Genomic DNA, 18,706 nt, shown 5'->3' with positions numbered 1-18,706 from the left:
ACCGAGGATCCAAACCTTCATTTATCCGTATTTGTCCAATACGCTGATACTGTTAAAGCTAATGGTGTCACTTCAGAGGCAATTCGACTTCGTCTTTTTCCTTTCTCATTAAGAGATAGCGCTAGAAGATGGCTTCAATCTCTCCCTTCCAACTCAGTCACCACATGGAACGAGTTGAAGAAAGTTTTTCTTGCCCGATACTTTCCGCCAAGCAAAACAGCTATGTTAAGAGCCCAGATAAACGGATTTAAACAGAAAGACAACGAGTCTCTTTTCGAAGCATGGGAAAGATACAAAGACATGATGAGACTTTGCCCACACCATGGTTTGGAAGACTGGTTAGTAATTCACACATTTTATAATGGTCTCTTATACAACACAAGGTTAACAATAGACGCCGCTGCAGGTGGTGCATTGATGAACAAACCTTATGCTGATGCTTACCAGCTTATCGAGAGCATGGCCCAAAACCACTATCAGTGGGGAACCGAACGAACAACGGTGGAAAAACCTCAAACGAAAACTGGCATGTACGAGATAAGTAACCTTGATCACGTTAACGCAAAAGTGGATGCTTTGGTCCAGAAAATTGAAAGTTTAAACGTATCACCTCCAGCCGCCGTGGTTGCTATAACTCAGAATTGCGAGGTCTGTGGAATCCAAGGCCACACTCCTACGGACTGTCAACTCTTGACAGGAATCCAAGCAGAGCAAGTAAACTATGCTCAAGGAAGCCCCTACTCGAATACCTATAACTCAAATTGGAAGAACCATCCAAACTTTTCATATAAGAGTAATAACGCTTTGTACGCACCTGGACAGTCTCCAAATCAAGCCCCAGCTATACCTCCGGGATATCAGAAACCGAACCCATCCATGCCTAACAATAACGCCCCTAGGAAATCCAACTTGGAAATCATGATGGAAAACTTTATAGCTTCCCAACAACAAACCAATAAAGATTTCTTAAACCAGAATGTACACACTGGCGAACAACTTAAACAACTAGCAAGCAAAGTAGATGCCTTGGCTACCCATAACAAAATGCTGGAAACACAAATATCACAAGTAGCCCAACAACAAGCACCTACTGCTGCCCCAACTGGTACATTCCCTGGACAGCCCCAACCAAATCCGAGAAGCCAAGCTCATGCAATTATATTAAGAAGTGGAACGGAAGTGGAAGGACCGTCTGATCCAAGGATAGAAAACCAAAACCCTAAGAAATCAACTGAGGAAAGTGAACCTAAGGAAAAGGAAGAGAGTAATAAGGGAACCCTAGAAAAGAAGGAACCTTATGTACCTCCACCACCTTACAAACCACCTATACCTTACCCTCAAAGGCTTGTTAAAACCAAAGATGCGGGCCAATTTAGAAAATTTGTTGATCTCCTTAAACAATTAAACGTTACAATTCCGTTCACCGAAGCTATTACGCAGATGCCCTCATATGCTAAATTCTTAAAAGAAATCCTTTCTAATAAGAGGAAACTTGAGGATAGCGAAACCGTTACACTCCCTGCCGAATGTAGCGCTATAATCCAAAACATGCCCCCTAAACTCAAGGATCCAGGTAGTTTCTCTATACCCTGTCACATAGGAAAATTTGTCATCGACAAAGCCTTATGCGATTTAGGAGCCGGAATTAGCGTTATGCCTTTATCCATATGCAAGAAACTGGAAATGGGAGAATTAAGACCAACCAAAATGCCTGTGCAACTAGCAGATCGTTCCATCAAATATCCTGTAGGAATCCTTGAAAACGTTCCTGTACGCATAGGTCAATTCTACATTCCCACTGATTTTACAATTATGGACATTAGAGAAGATGATATTACGCCCATTATACTGGGAAGACCATTCTTAGCAACTGCCGGTGCAATCATAGACGTAAAACGAGGACGACTCACCTTCGAAGTAGGTGAAGAGAAAATTGAGTTCATTCTTTCCAAATTCTTGAAAGCACCTGCAATAGAAGATACATGTTACTTCATGGATATCATCGATGAATGCATAAAAGAAGCAGAGTTAGGAGAAGACAAATCATCCGACTGCCTTGTAGAAGACAGATCTAACCAATGTTTGGCAATAACACCGGATCCTACGCAATGTCTTAACAAACCAACCCCTGACCTGAAAACACTTCCCAAAAATCTGAGATATGAATTCCTAGACTTAGAACTCGAACGACCTGTGATAGTTAATGCAGATCTAGGGAGACTCGAAACAGAAAAACTCTTACATATCTTAAGGAAGTATCCAACCGCACTAGGGTACCACATCACCGATCTTAAAGGAATAAGTCCTTCTATTTGTATGCACCGCATCATGTTAGAAGAAGACTGTAAAACCTCTAGGGAACACCAGAGAAGACTAAATCTGATCCTGAGTGAGGTAGTAAAGAAAGAAATAACCAAGTTATTGGAAGCAGGTATTATATATCCTATATCTGATAGCAAATGGGTTAGTCCTGTGCACGTTGTACCAAAGAAAGGAGGCATAACCGTTATTGAAAACGAAAAAGGGGAAACGATAACTAAACGAATCGAATCAGGATGGAGAATGTGCATTGATTATAGGAAACTAAACAAAGCAACCCGAAAAGATCATTTCCCTTTACCATTCATTGACCAAATGTTAGAACGATTAGCAAAACATTCACATTTCTGTTATCTAGACGGTTATTCAGGCTTCTTTCAAATACCAATTCACCCTGATGACCAAGAAAAGACGACATTCACGTGCCCTTTTGGTACCTTCGCTTATAGACGAATGTCGTTTGGTCTGTGTAATGCCCCTGCAACCTTTCAAAGATGCATGATGGCAATTTTCGCCGACTTTCTCGAAAACATCATGGAAGTATTTATGGATGACTTTTCTGTATACGGACAAAGTTTCGAAGAATGCCTTGAAAACCTGGAAAGAGTTCTTGAGCGATGTGTAAAAGTAAACTTAGTACTTAATTGGGAAAAGTGCCACTTTATGGTACAAGAAGGAATTGTTTTAGGACACATCATCTCGAACAGAGGAATTGAAGTAGACAAAGCCAAAATAGAGGTAATCGAAAATCTTCAACCCCCAAGAACCGTGAGAGAAGTACGAAGCTTTTTAGGACACGCCGGTTTTTACCGACGATTCATCAAAGACTTCTCTAAGATAACTAAACCTTTAACCGGACTGTTAATGAAAGATGCCAAATTCATATTCGACGATAACTGTTTAAAAGCATTTCAAACGCTTAAGCAAGCATTGATCTCCGCACCCATAATGCAGACACCAGACTGGAATGAACCATTCGAAATAATGTGCGATGCTAGCGATTATGCTGTAGGTGCTGTGTTAGGACAACGCCAGGATAAAAAGCTTCACGTTATATATTACGCAAGCAGAACCCTGGATGAAGCGCAAATGAATTACGCCACTACCGAGAAAGAACTCCTAGCAGTGGTATTTGCGCTAGATAAATTTCGTTCTTACTTGGTTGGAGCTAAAATAATAGTTTACACTGATCACGCTGCTATCAGGTACCTCTTAACAAAAAAAGATGCTAAACCTAGACTCCTAAGATGGATCTTGTTGCTACAAGAATTCGACTTAGAAATCAAGGACAAGAAAGGAACTGAAAACGTAGTAGCAGACCATCTCTCTAGACTTGAGAACCTTGAACCGGAAAGAACATCAATTAATGATGATTTCTCGTATGACAAACTTATAGCTACTTTGGAAGAAAACAACTCCGACATGCAAGTAGGAACCACTTTAGCTATATCTGCCACACCATGGTACGCTGATCTCGTCAATTATTTAGCTGCCGGAATAGTTCCACCTACTCTATCTTACCAACAGAAGAAACGATTCTTCTACGACATAAAACACTATTACTGGGATGATCCCTTACTTTTCAAAAGAGGCCCCGATGGTATTTTCCGTCGATGTATACCCGAAGAAGAGGTAGAAAATATAATCCAACACTGCCACTCCGCTCCTTATGGTGGACACACAAGTACATCCAAGACCTGCTCTAAAATCCTACAAGCCGGCTTTTATTGGCCAACTATATGGAAGGACGTACATGCGGCTATTAAGGAATGTGACAGATGTCAACGCACGGGAAACATATCTAGACGTGACGAGATGCCACAAAAAGGTATTTTGGAAGTAGAGATCTTCGACGTGTGGGGAATAGACTTCATGGGACCTTTTCCATCCTCTTTCGGTAACAAATACATACTCGTGGCAGTTGACTACGTATCAAAATGGATCGAAGCTGTAGCATCCCCAACAAACGACACCCGAGTAGTAACTAGACTCTTTAAGAATATAATATTTCCGAGATTTGGCATCCCAAGAATAGTAATCAGTGATGGTGGATCGCACTTTATATCCAAGGTACTCGAAAAATTGTTATTTAAATATGGAGTGAGACATATGATAGCGACACCTTACCACCCTCAGACCAGTGGACAAGTGGAAGTATCTAACAGAGAAATCAAGCAAATACTAGAAAAAACGGTCGCCACTTCAAGGAAAGATTGGTCATTGAAATTACCAGAAGCTTTGTGGGCATACCGAACTGCTTATAAAACCCCCATAGGGACGACCCCATTTAAGCTCATTTATGGAAAATCCTGTCACCTCCCGGTAGAATTAGAACATAAAGCCTATTGGGCTATTAGAAATCTGAATCTAAACTATAAAGCCGCCGGTGAAAAGAGAATCCTTGACATAAATGAATTAGAAGAACTCAGAAGAGACGCCTATGAAAATGCCAGAATCTATAAAGAAAGAACAAAACAATGGCATGACAAACGTATGTCAAGGAAAATCTTCAAGCAAGGCGACGCAGTCCTTTTATTTAACTCTAGACTAAAGCTATTCCCGGGAAAACTACGATCCAGATGGTCAGGACCTTTTCATATCACTAACATCTTCCCCAGTGGAGCAATAGAAATCAAAGGCAAATCCACAGAACCGTTTACCGTAAACGGACAACGTCTAAAACACTATCATTATGCGGAAACCAATGGAGATTCGCAAATCCTACACTTAGACGAAATGCCCCCAGGACCTACAGATTATACTTAACAGTTTCTTTGTCGAGCTTGCGACATTTAAACAAAGCGCTTAGTGGGAGACAACCCACAATTATTTTCTTATTCTATTATTATCATTTTCCTATTTTTTTTTCTTTTTCCTAAATTATTCTTTTAATTTATGTTTAGTATTAATTCCTGATTTATTTTTAATTCAAAAAAAAAAAAAAAGAGAAAAATAATATATATATATAATAATAATTTTTTCTTCTTTCGGCATTTGGCCAAATCCTGACTAAAACTCATGTTTTCTTTTCTCTAGCTAACACTAACCAGATGGGACATTTTGATCGTATGAGTATCAAATTCAGAGGAATGGCTCAGAAACAAAAGTTTGAAGAACTAGCCACCAGAGAGATGCTACCTAGTTTATATGCTGATGATTGGGCTATGACTGCCCTTGGACTTAGACAGAGTGTCATGTATTTGCTGAACCAGATAGGATGGGAGACATCCCCTATCCTGAGACATTTCACCACCTACCGGAGACTCACACTAGAATTCCTTAGCTCATTTATCTATCTACCCAGCCATGGAAAAGGAATTAGCAGAGGTTTTATCCAGTTCAGAATGTTCAATATGGAGTACCAATTTAATATTAGAGACTTTACCAATCTTTTGGGTTTTCCTACCTCCTTTGACACATTCACAGTAAGCCAGGAAGAACTTTTTGAACATAGAGAACTTGAACACTTTTGGGGTAAGCTGTCTGGAAATGATGAGCCCGAAGAACATGAGTTTCTCTCTGGAAACATACACAACCCGGCCTTTCGCTATTTCCATAAGATCCTGACCCACACTTTATTTGGGAAGAAGCCAAATAGTACTTCAGTTTCACGTGATGAACTCTTCATCATATTTTGTGCTTCCCAGAACCGTCCAGTAAACGGTGCCACTTTTATGTTAGCTAATTTGGACCACCTTATCCAGGATGAGCGAGCACCCATTAGAATAGGCGGTTTGATAACTATGATAGGTAATGCTATTGGATTACGTCAGCCTATGCTTGACCTTAGCCCTTTTTGTGGCATTACCACTATGAGTATATCTTTCCTCTTCAACACTATGTTTATAGCGAACCTTGGGACTGATGAGTTTGAGCTTATTATTGATAACCAGGTTCTCTGCCTATTCACCATGCCCGATCCTAGGACTAGCATTCATAACCGCAGTAACTGGCTCTATAACCTGAACGAAACTCCCACTCCTGCTGGATCCACTGAATCCATCCAGGACTATGAGATTTGTGATAACTATGAGACTTATGATGACCAGATCCCTCATGCTGAATCTGACCCTCAGACACCATCCGGCTATTATGATATTGACCCTCCTCCTCAGCCTGTTCAGACCGAAGAATCAGCCATATCTGACCTCCGGCATCATATGCCCGAAACTGATTATAACACCGCCATTGAAGCTTTGATGTCAGAACAAGACGCCCTCAGAGGAGAATTTACTAACATGAGACACGAAGTTCTAGGATACATGAGCAGTATGACGAATCAGTTCCACGAGTTGCTACATCATGTTAACTCTTTTGCTCCTCCGGCCAGAGATCGTACAGAGGGATAGAATTTAGTCATTTTTCTAAGTTATTTAGTTTTAAGTTAGATTATTTATTAATGTTATTTGAATTCATGTTCACATTTATTTCTCTTTCATTTCATTGTTTATACATTATGATCATTTTATTGAAGCTGTTTATTTAATTTTATTATGCAAAAGCTATTATGCTCTACTGTTGCTACCTATGACTTATTATTATACAAAGCAGATTAAGCATGCACGATAAATTAAATTGCAGAATAAACCAATTATAAGCAAAGCAAAACAAAATAAATAACAAAAATAAAATCCACGCTACTGAAGCCTTGCCAAAATGGAATGTGTGACGAGCGTCACACAAATCCATAACGGACGGCACACCAAGTGCCTGTTACGAACGTCACACTCCTGTGACGAGCGTAACACCCTTCAGACTAGTGAACGTTAAGGAGCCGTTGGAGACGAACGTTACACCTTTTAACTTTTTACTTTCCCCATTAATTTCCATTCAACCACACTTAATTACTTTTCAACCACTTCTCCTTTCCAACTTCCAAATTCTTCTCCTATAAATACCCACCAAACCTCCCTTCATTCACCACAAACCATTCTCTCCTATCAAATACATTTCTTTTCTTTCCAAATCACCCCTTCAAGCTTCATTCATCACAATGGCGGGAAACCAGAATTTTGGAAATATCATCTTCCGATCCGAAGATGAAAATTATCAAAGGGAGCAATTCGAGCGTTTCCAACAGCGAGGCGTCGTTTCCACCAGGTACCCCGATTTAACTTGTTTACAACAATTAGGATTACTCCAAGGTATCGAATGGATGCTCCGTCAAGCCAACCTAACCTTCCTTTGCACTCATAATCAACCCACCTACCCATCCCTAACCTTAGAATTCTTAAGTTCATACGACTACACCACTCCCGCCGGTGAAGACGAATTTTTAACCGGTACCGCAACCTTCCGTATGTTCAACACCGAGTACTCCTTAACCCAAAACCAATTGAGTACCATGCTACATTTTCCCATAGAAGGTCTGCTACACCCCAGAATCCCTCCAAACTCAAACTGGAACACAGTTGGCGTTTTCGGCCTTTTTAAGAAAATTTCCGGTATAGATACCTACAACTGGGAAGAGCTCCTTCTCTCCCATATACATAACCCCACCGTCCGGTACTTTATCCGCATCCTGCAAAACACAGTTTTTGGAAGGCCAAACAACAGCAAGGTAAACTCAAAGGAACTATTTTTCCTCCAATGCGTCTTCGAACCGGATACTCAGGTAAACGCCGCCTCCTTTCTATTTCATCATATCCGCACCTTATGTGCTAGAGGCCGGCAACCTTTTATAATTGGTGGATTAATCACCACCATAGCACTTGGCCTAAACCTAGGGGATAAACTCCAAACTTTAGAATCTCTACCCCCCCTATCTATGGATATCAGCTACTGTCGATCCAGCCGCTTGATTAAGAACAGAGTAGGCGGAGGATATTATCTTATGGTGAACAACCAGGCAGTCCCAAGCGTTGTTCTACCAAATATCGCCCTAACTGATGTCACAAACCCCGACTGCCACCTCTATGATCTAAACGCTCCCGAAGCCACCGAGCCTTCACAAACAAACCCGCACACGGACGAGTTTGAAGCAATGGAGCAAGGTGATCATCCGCCTACACAACAGTCAGTCCCGCTCAACCCTTCCGGCAATACATCTGGCCCATCCTCCCAACGTCGTCGACGAAGAAGGCCTGCAACCAACGACGACATCATGGATGCTATTGAGGGTATGCAGGCACAGAATGTCGAGATGATGCAGATAATGCATCAAATGCAACAACAACAGGATGCTAGGAATGCCATAACCGACCAGCGGTTTACTGAGTTGTTCAGCAGGTTCGACAACTTAGACTTACGTCCGAGATCACCAGGTCCAAGAACCAGAGGCGGAAGACAACCTTAGTTGTAGTTTCTTTTTCCTTTCCATATTGTATTTCATTTCCTTAAAACATTGGGGACAATGTTTAATTTAAGTATGGGGGGGAAAACTTGTTCTTCCTATTTCCTTTTCAAGTATGTTATTTTCCCTTTCATTGTTATTTCCCTTTCTTATTATGAAAAAAAAATTATTATAATATATATTTATTTTAAGTCAAGTCCCTAGTGTGAAAAATTCTTATTATCTATTCCCCTCAATTTTCTTGAGCCATAACAAAAATTCAACACACTCAGTAAGTATAAAGGTCGCTTATTTTATAAAACTTGAGTGAAATCAAGACAAAAATTATTACCATAACAACGCTCTAAGAACCTCAACATGTTAGATCAGGATAAGTACCTATTATACCAATCCCTTGAACTTTTAAGTTTTATAGTAACCCCGAGTAGTTTATACGAGAAGTCAGCACCATCTTAATAGCAAACTACGTGGAGAGCCGATGAATATAAGTGAATGATCCCCAAAGTAACATAAAATATACGAATATATCAGGAAATACACTGATTAAATTAGGTGATCCTTACCAGATCATTTAATCTAAAGGTTGCAGATCATACAAAAAGCATAATATGAAAGATCCATTATGAGTTGGTTCAGTAGGTATCTGGTACTGAACTTGGTAGGGCGGACTACGGTTCGATCCCCCGCAATTTGCAATGGACTGAATAACGAAGTTATCCGACTTATGTACCAGAACTTCTAGCTAAAAGCGGATCATAATCACTAACCGGTTACTCCACTATGTGCGCGAAAAGATAAAGGGCTTAATGTGATTTCGCTAGAATGAAAACGGGTGAAATAAGAGTAAGGGAACTAGGATAGCTATAATAGGGTACTTGAACTGATTTGCACAAGGCAGGGTTATCTGAGGTTGTAACGGTAGTTGTTGATGTCAAGGTTAAACTCAAGTTGCTCCTAAACAAAATCCATTTGCAACCTATTACGAATTGATGTGTGTTTTGAAAACTTCATCTGGCTAAAATTTTTTAAAAAACGAGTTCTATACTGAATTTTGCTTGAGGACAAGCAAAGATCTAAGTATGGGGGAGTTTGATAACACGAAATTATACCATATTTTAGGACTTAATTCCATTAAATTCTATGACTATTTATTTCGGTTTACTGCATTTTATAAGATATTACGTGGTATTTTCTTCCTATTTGTCTCAGGTAGCCTATTTTGAAGCACAAGTAAAAATGGAAGAAAAGGAGGTGCAAAAAGGAGAGAAAAAGAACCAAAGGCCAAAGCCCAGCCCAAAGCGCACAAGAAACCAATGTTGTGCCTGTGACGGACGTCACAGGGGGCGTGACGAGCGTCACACAAAACAGCCTTGTGACGGACGTCACACATGGTGTAACGAGCGTCACACCATTCCACTATCTTTTTGGCGCAAGTAACGCCCTCAGAAGACTTGAAGAGACGTTGAGGAGTTTGTGTCCTATATCCACGCCATGCATTTAGCCACGTTGAAGACCCTGGGGAAACGAAAAGCAGTTACCAACACCAATATAAATAGCTACTTCAAAAACCTAAAAGGGTTCCTCGGTTTTTCCACGCTCACGCTGCCGAAGCTTTTCAAATTTTCTTTCTTTTTACGCTTCTGCAATTTTCTTTTCCAGCAACTTAACATTGTTTATTTGTTTATTTCTTTTGCAAGTTCTACATTCTTTTTCCCTTGCAATTTACCTTTCCCTTTTTAGCATTTAGATATTTTTCGCATAATAGTTTCTACACCGGAAACTATTGTGTAACTTTTTATCGGATCTAACCTTACGTTAGATTCTAGTTTTATTTCCTTGGTTTAATTTATTGTTTAATTGAAGAATCCAAGAACAAATCCTACCGGCTTGTGGTGGAGTGTTCAAGACTATTGTTTAACGCATTCAGGTTCTTTAATCATTATTTAATGCTTTGTTTTATTATTTATTTATATTATCTGCCTGTGATGAGTCTGTTTATGCATGATATGTATTTCTGTTTGTTTAGCATGTCTGGCTAATTCGCCTAGATATCGGTATGTAAAGTAAGCGAAATAAGGGATCAAGACTAAGTCGGTCTAATTAAACTTAAAATTAAAATCAATCTTTTTACGGTCTCAATTTACAGGTTTAATAACAAGATTTTTTACAAAAGTAAAAGACATAAAGAAGTTAAAATCAATAGAGCGAGAGTTTGAGGTTTTAACTGGACAGTGTAAATTAGGCATTAATTCTAGATCAGGGCGAGAGCAAGTTTTAGAGTTAATTAAATTCTGACCTTTTCCAAAAAGTATTTTTAAAGATTGAATGTGAGGACGAGAGTTAAGCATTCGGGTTTAATTGTATAACCTAAGTCAACAGAGCGAGAGTTTGAGATAAGGGTGTTTAAAACGGTCAGTGTTTTCTTAAAAAGAGTTTCTGCAACTTTATTACTTTCAAAAAGTGGTTTTTGACTTAATTATAAGTGACAGCTACATTAACATAAAATCATGGTTTATTCAACAGAGCGAGAGTTTGAGATAAAACCTTTAATCAATAAAGTTAACTGAAACGATTTATTTTAAAAACCAAGAAACCGACAAAGAATTGAGTCCCTAATTACGACGAACTGCATACCGATATCCGTTTTATTAATATATAATCTAGATCTTAGTTTAGCTTTTAGCTTCGCCCCCCAAACAATCAACCATTATTCACCTTAGCTTTACGTAGTAACCCTAGATAACGGTATATCGATTCATAAGTCCCTGTGGGATCGATATCTTTTAAAACTACGCGATAGAACTGTGCACTTGCAGTTTGTACCCCAACTCGACTCATAAAGTCGAGCGATCATAACCCTTAACCTTTTAATAAAAGTTGTTAGAGTTAATTATGATATTTTATTGTTGTTATGAACATGCCTTGTTGGGTATTGAAGTTGCTTTATGTTGTTTTAGTGATGTCGATGAGTAGTGATGAGAAATTAAATAATTTTAATTATTATATTGAGATTATGATGAATGTCTCACGAGGAGGAAAATTATTGAGTTTATGCTGAGATGTTTAGGTTTAGTGGAATCATTGATATGACCTTGCATTGGTGACAATTTATGATGAGTTTTAGGTTCAAGAGGAACCATCGACGTGGCCTTGTATTGGCAATCATTTGATGATGATGTGTTTAGGTTTGAAAGAACCATTGACATGTATGCCTTATGTCTAATGACGAGTATTGGAGTTGGAAGATGAGACGAGTATTGCATTTGTTTGTTGTTGCACTCATACATCATGTATACCGGAGATAGGTAAGACTTCGGTCCAATGACGAGTTAGAACTTTGGTCCATTGATGAGTGTCGGGTTCAGAGAGGAACCAATGACGAGTTTTAGGTTTAGAGAGGAACCAATGTTGAATGAATTAATCAATAACATACCTCTGACATCCAAAACCTTGATACCACATGCATTGATGTAGATTAGATGAATACATTACACACATAATTACATTTATGAATGATTATTGTTGTGGATGAATTATATGAATGATTATCTATGTTAATTATACTATCCTTGTTATTTTATGCAGTGTTAACATATGTGAATGTATTATAACTCCCTGTTTGTTCTTTGTGTTGTCTTTACGCCTATGATGTAGATACTCAGGTAGAAGAGATTTAGTTTATGCTTGTGTTGGAGGATGGCAAAGTGTCATTCTTCGTTGTTTATCATTTTGAGTTATTTAATTTTCGTGTGTCGCTCTGATAGTGTAACCTGGAATAGGAATACCATTTTATGTTTTGTATTCTGCGAGTTGTTAAGCTATTTATTTTATGACAATTGACGTTGTGTTGAGATTTATTTTCACTACTGTAATTGATTTTGAAAAAGATGTTATATTAAGAAAATGTGACACCCTTTTGAGCAAATTATTTTGTATATTTTATAAATTAAGTGTTTGAGGTTTGGGGTGTTACAATAATCGCCTAACTTGTTGGGCTTAATCCACCCAAACTCTTTGCCATTTGTCTAGCAGACGTGGGAGATGATATATCCCATTATATTTGGTTAGAAAAAGGGGCCAAAAGGAATAACCTCATTCTTTATGATAAAAGAGGAATAACCCATTCCTTCATATGATCTAGTAGTGAAGTGAAAATAACTTTCCTTAATCCTAGTCTAAAAAGGTTCTATAAATACCTCAACTTTATAATTAAGGGACATTCTGGTTATTCACCAAAGAATACCCCATAAACATAGTTTCTCATCCTCATGAGCTTGCTCTAACTGCATAGAAAAACCATCAGAACATGGTTCCTGACCCTCGTGAGTATGTCGTAACACCCAAAATATTTCATACACACACACACGCACACCATAACACAATTTTGAACAAAATAAAAACCATATATAAATCCTAAAAAAAATATTTTGAATTAAATAATTGTTATCTAATTAAAAAAATGTGAGCTAATATTTTTATCAAAAATCAACCGTGTATCTTTATTAAAAATATATGGACAATAGTAGCATTTGTGTGTTAGAACTTTTGTCGATAAATAAATAAATTAAAGTCTTAAATAGTCTTCTGGTCCCTATAAGTTAACGTGTTTTTGTTTTTCGTCCATGTATCCTTTTTTTCTGGATAAAGTCCTTAAATGTTGAATTTCATTTAGTTTTAGTCTTTAAAGTTAAAATTCGCAGGTTTTCTGCGGATTTTTCTTCCGATTTTCCTGTGGACTTTAACTTTAGGGACTAAAATCAAAAGGATTTTAGCATTCAAGAATTATTTCCAAAAAAAAAGATACATGGACGAAAATAAAAAACAAGCCAACTTACAAAGGACCAAAAGATTATTTAAGCCTAAATTAAATAAGATGGTTATCCGTAATTCGGTATGACTTTCCCGATTAGAGTTCAGGAGTTTAACGAATCAGACTTGAAAAAGCTCGAACAATAACCTAAATAGACTCTAATATTTTTATTTAAAATTTGAGTTTTTTTATCGGCTGTAGGTCCAACCAAGTTTCTCGACCCGTTTTTCTAACTATACGCATAAATCATATATTTTAGTTGTTGAGATAGAAACAACTATATATAATATTTTCTAATCGCTATTGTCATTTTGATATTATTATAAATCCAAGAGTGAATTATTCGTGAACCTTGTAAGATATACAAGTTGCAAGTTGAGTCCATGATAAAATTTTGGTATAAAAGATTGCAAGCTGAACTCGTGATAAAAGCTTGATGCAAATGATTGTAAGTTGAACTCGTGATAAAAATTTGGTGAAAAATTTATGATTTGAACTCGTGATAAAAGTTTGGTGAAAAATTTATGATTTGAACCTATGTTAAAATCTTGCTTTATAGTGGAATATCTCAAGGTTAGTTGGGGGCTAGCCCTAGGCCTCATGGTTTTGGACCGAACCATAAAATTCCACAAGAATTGGACCGGGGGGGGGGGGGGGTTGAATTATGTATCTTAATTCTTTTCTAATTTTGAAAATCAACTTTAGAATATGAACAAGTTCAGAGTCTGATATCAGAATGTTAATAGCAACGGAAGAATAATATTCAAAAGAAAGTAGTAAATTAACATACATAGTTTATCCTAGTTCATCTCATAAACAAAGAGTAATCTAGTCCCCATATTCATCAATATATTTTCACTATAACCAAACTGATTATACTTTGCTCAAGCAAACTAGTAAGATACTTTAACTACTCAACCACACCAGAAAGAGACTTTCGCTCAAGAAATCCAGCAAGAGACTTCTGCTCAAGCACACAACCAAAAGGCTTCCACTGCTCAAGCAAACTAGTAAGATACTCCCACTACTCAAGCAAACTAGCAAGATACTTCCTCTATTTTAAACAAACAATTTAGTAGAATAAATGACAACTATACTTTGTTGTACAATCAAAAGTATATAAGTGTTACAATAACCACAATGATTCTTAACACTTAAGATTTATAAGATATACAAAGATAAGAAATGTTAAGAGCTTATGCAATAAACATACAAAATATTTAGGCTCAAAGTTATTCTTGTTAGACTATTTGTGAGTTGTTAACCTTCCTTCAAATCTTCAGCTCGTTTTTATAGAGGTAGAAAAAGAATCGTTGGAAAGTAGCTTTCACAGGTGATCTTTGAAAAGAAGCAGTTCCAAGAGAGGGACGTTGGAAGATGAATCCTGTTAAGATCTTCAACCAATGTGTAATAACATAGTCCAATGATTCATTTTCATACTAGGTATAAAGCAGACATTGGGGTAGACTAGAGAAATCACATCATCTTTTCTTGAGCCTTTCACTAAGAGACTCTAGTTGACTTTTTCAATAAGTATGGTGTTGATAAAATAAGTCTGCTATAGAGATAGAGTACGGACCAGAAGCTGAGTACCTTAAGCTGAGGTCTCCAGAGTCTGAGTTGTCACAAGAGGCACGAATACCACAATCGGATGTTGTTCCTTCAGAAGTTGAACTACACATTCAGAGTTATCAGATTCCGATCCTTCAGAATTTGAGACATTCAACTTCTTTACATATGCTTTCATCATGATCAATTTTGAGTTGAATTTTAAGTTTATGATCTTGCACACTTGAACATATGTTAGTATACCCAAATGTTCTTTAACTACTTTGTTATCATTAAAACCCAAGGGTTGTGAACAATTTTTTTCCAATAGAACATGACAACTTTCATAAATTTTCAGCACCAAGGACTCCTCAACAAAATGGAGTGATTGAAAGGAAAAATTGACCCCTAGTTGAACTTGCTAGAACCATGTTAAGTGACTTTAATCTACCAAACTAATTTTGGGTGGGTGCGGTAAGCATGGCATGTTATGTAAGCGATCAGGTAATCATAAGACTAATCTTGAAAAAGACTTCATAATAACTCTTCAAAGGAAGAAAGCTAAACATCTTTCACTTTTATTTTGACTCTATCACCATCAGGTAGCCCCTTCATTTTGCCTTATACATACGAAGCTCCAAAAGCACTGAAGCTCCCTCCGAACACCTCAACATAAGGTTGCATACATGATTTAGTCTCATATGAAATTCTTAAGTAGAAATATAAACAAGGATAAACTCTAAGTACCGAGCTTCAGAATCAACAAGAATAAGAAAATATTCACATTCCAGCATACATGAATTCAAAAGTTTTTTGGGTGTAACCTTAGGAGAAACAAAAAAGGCCTTCAAATCCTACAAGAACTTGTACCCATTCCTTCAAATACTTGGCTATTGTTATCTATCTACAAATGAAAATAAATATTCCTATTAATAAAAAAATTTGAAAAGGAAAATTTTAAAAAATAAATCATATTCATGTACCTGAAATCGATGCTTGAAACAAACAGTTTTTGACTCTTTGAAACCACATTAATTCCTCTTCATTTTAACTCTATCACCATTAACTAGCCACTTCATTTTGACTTTATCACCATCAACTATCCACTTCATTTTGAGTCTTTGAAACTACATTGATTCCTTTTGGTCTAGAGTTTTTGTGAGTTCAGTTTGGAGTTGGCTTTCCAAATTTCTAAGCCCCTCACGGGCTCTACCATACTGTCTAGCTTTATGAATACATTGAGTATACTCATAATTTGGTTCTTTTTTTTTTGCACACTTCTTATTATATTCTTCTTCCACTTGGTAGCTTGAAGCCTAGTATTTTCCAGATTGTATTTAAGATTATCATCTAGGTTTATGTTGTAGTAAACATTTCCTCATAATTCTCCTCTAACACCCACACACACTCGAATTTGAACTTGTAATCAAATCTTATTTTTTATTCCTCCCTTAAAGTGATGAGCAGAGGATAATGATACAAAAAATCAACCGGAGTCAAAACTTTAACATTCACATATGGAAATTAGAGCCTTCAATTGCTGTTACATAAAACTTTGTCCAATTTCTCATAAACTCTTACTCAACCTTGATTAATATGGCCTTTCTAAGTGAACTTGTGACTCGTGGAATCAATGTTCATCATATTGTAAGAGTTGATCCTTTCCATGAATAAGCCACACCTCTTTCTAAAATTTGAGCTCCGACCCTCTTATCCACCACCTCCAAGATGTAATTGAAATATCCCCTAGTAGTCATCCCTTATTATTGACCTGAGATGCCATATGGTAAAGCTCATCCCATAACTCCTTTCTCCCATCTTCGCTAAGACTAGCGTACACCGTCGTCAGGAACCACTATTCTCCATCTCTTTGAGTCACCTTATAATGGATGAACTAGAAGTGATTATGGTAAGTTGTGATAGAGATCTTCTCAGTCTTCTAGGTTAACACTATTCCCCTAAAAAAACCTCTAACCTCCGTGTAATTGAAGCCATCAAACCCTAAAAGCTTAAATTATTTGCTAAGCTTTTAGGGATCTACTCGTGTTTCTACCACAACAAAAATGTTAGGATTAACTTCTCTGAGATAATTCTTATACACGCGAGGAAAGGATTTGTTAGCTACACCTTTACAATTCCATATGAGAATTTACATTGGTACTGATTCATAAAACAAAATCAATATAAGTAATGATTCCTTGCTCCCGACTATTCATTTTCGCAACCATTTCCATATCCAAGTTTTTTCCATCTTTGTCATCCTTGCTTTTCTGTTCCTAGTAAGATGCTTAAGTACCTTCGATATTCTTTGCAAGTGACAATTGATGTTCAAATTTTCGAGACACCACATCATTGTATGCTTTACTATTTTCTTCTATGACTTGGGCACTTAGCACCTTAGGGCCAAATTGCTCCAGATTATTTCCTTGCCTCCTCATTAAGCCGCATTCACTATGACTTTTTTAAGCCTGTTGAAATTCACTTTTTTGCCCATATTCAATTCTCGTATTAGTTCCCCTACACTTTTGCCGTCCCTCTATTTCTCTAGATTTATCCTTCATTTTCCACATTTCTCCTTTGTGATACCATGTGACCCTATTTTGAAGCTCGCTTGGACATTATGTTTTTTTTCTCTTTCCTTATGTCTCTCTTGGTTTTTTCTACGTGCTACTTATTTTCCTTCCCATTATTGTCCTTGTCATCACATGTAATCTCCTTCGTTTCTTTGCAAGTAGCATGCTCTACTTCCTCTACAATATTATAATTTCTTCTTCAATTGGTTCCACAACTTCATCTGTAGTGAGCCCTTGAAAATCCATGTTGAGTTTCTTCTGCCTTTCCGCCGTGATACATACTTTCTTTCACATCACAATTTCCTTCATTATCCAGTGATCCTTTGGTTTTCCTTGGGTGCCATTGTTTTTGCACCATTGTTCACGAACCCACTATCATAATAACCGTTTCTTCTTATCCTTTTCCTTTATGTACTCTATACATCAAATCATTTCCTTCCTTGTCCACTCTTGTTTGTTATTTCTCCAAGCATCCTACAATGTAATGTCCAAACCGACTAGAGGCAAATCATAATAAGTGAAATCTTTCATAGTCTACCTTGTAATTTTGTCACTTTACCCAAAACATTTCCAATATAGGTTTTGTCAAATCAACTTGGTTACAAACATGAGCATACTTTCCTCTATCCTTTGATAATGTGTTCTCATCCACTTTCACAGTATTTCTTATTCGATTACCAATGAGGGCCAACACACAATCATCATGATACCTAATGGGAGGCCTAGATATTCTAACCCATACATCGAGTTTCTCAATGGCTTCTCTATTTGAGAAAAAGTTTGTAGGACTTCGCTATTTGAGTAGAAGTTTGCACTCCATTCTTTGACGGATAGGTAATGATTATAGATAAGCCAATGACCCTTCATTATGGCATGCGTCCGATCCTCTGAGCTGGCGAAGGTGAAAAGGTAATACTTTCGCCTTAGGTCCACCATGTGCAAGATTCCTCTCCGCACCCGTAGTTGTTGCAGCTTGTTCCCGAAAGCTTTATACCATATTCTTATTCCTAGCATCTTGATGATAACTCCTCCTTTCCATGGCTTTGTTATTCTATGTTCATATTTCTCGAAAAATATAACCTATGGACAGTTGTCCTCCTCATGCTTCCTTTCTTCAATATTTAACCCTTATGCATCTTCTTTATCAAAGTCTTGTTGATTTCC

At 37.4% G+C, this 18,706-nt stretch overlaps 1 pseudogene; it reads right to left on the bottom strand.

The window, feature by feature from the left end:
• Positions 1 to 229: 229 nt before the first annotated feature.
• LOC127116496 (uncharacterized) lies at positions 230 to 329 on the bottom strand (annotated as a pseudogene).
• Between the last annotated feature and the right edge of the window lie 18,377 nt (positions 330 to 18,706).

This window comes from Lathyrus oleraceus, chromosome 1 (genome assembly GCF_024323335.1).
Source record: "Lathyrus oleraceus cultivar Zhongwan6 chromosome 1, CAAS_Psat_ZW6_1.0, whole genome shotgun sequence".
NCBI classification, from domain to species: domain Eukaryota; kingdom Viridiplantae; phylum Streptophyta; class Magnoliopsida; order Fabales; family Fabaceae; genus Lathyrus; species Lathyrus oleraceus.
Note: the sequence above shows the minus strand (reverse complement) of the source record. Positions and strands in the feature narration are given on the sequence as shown.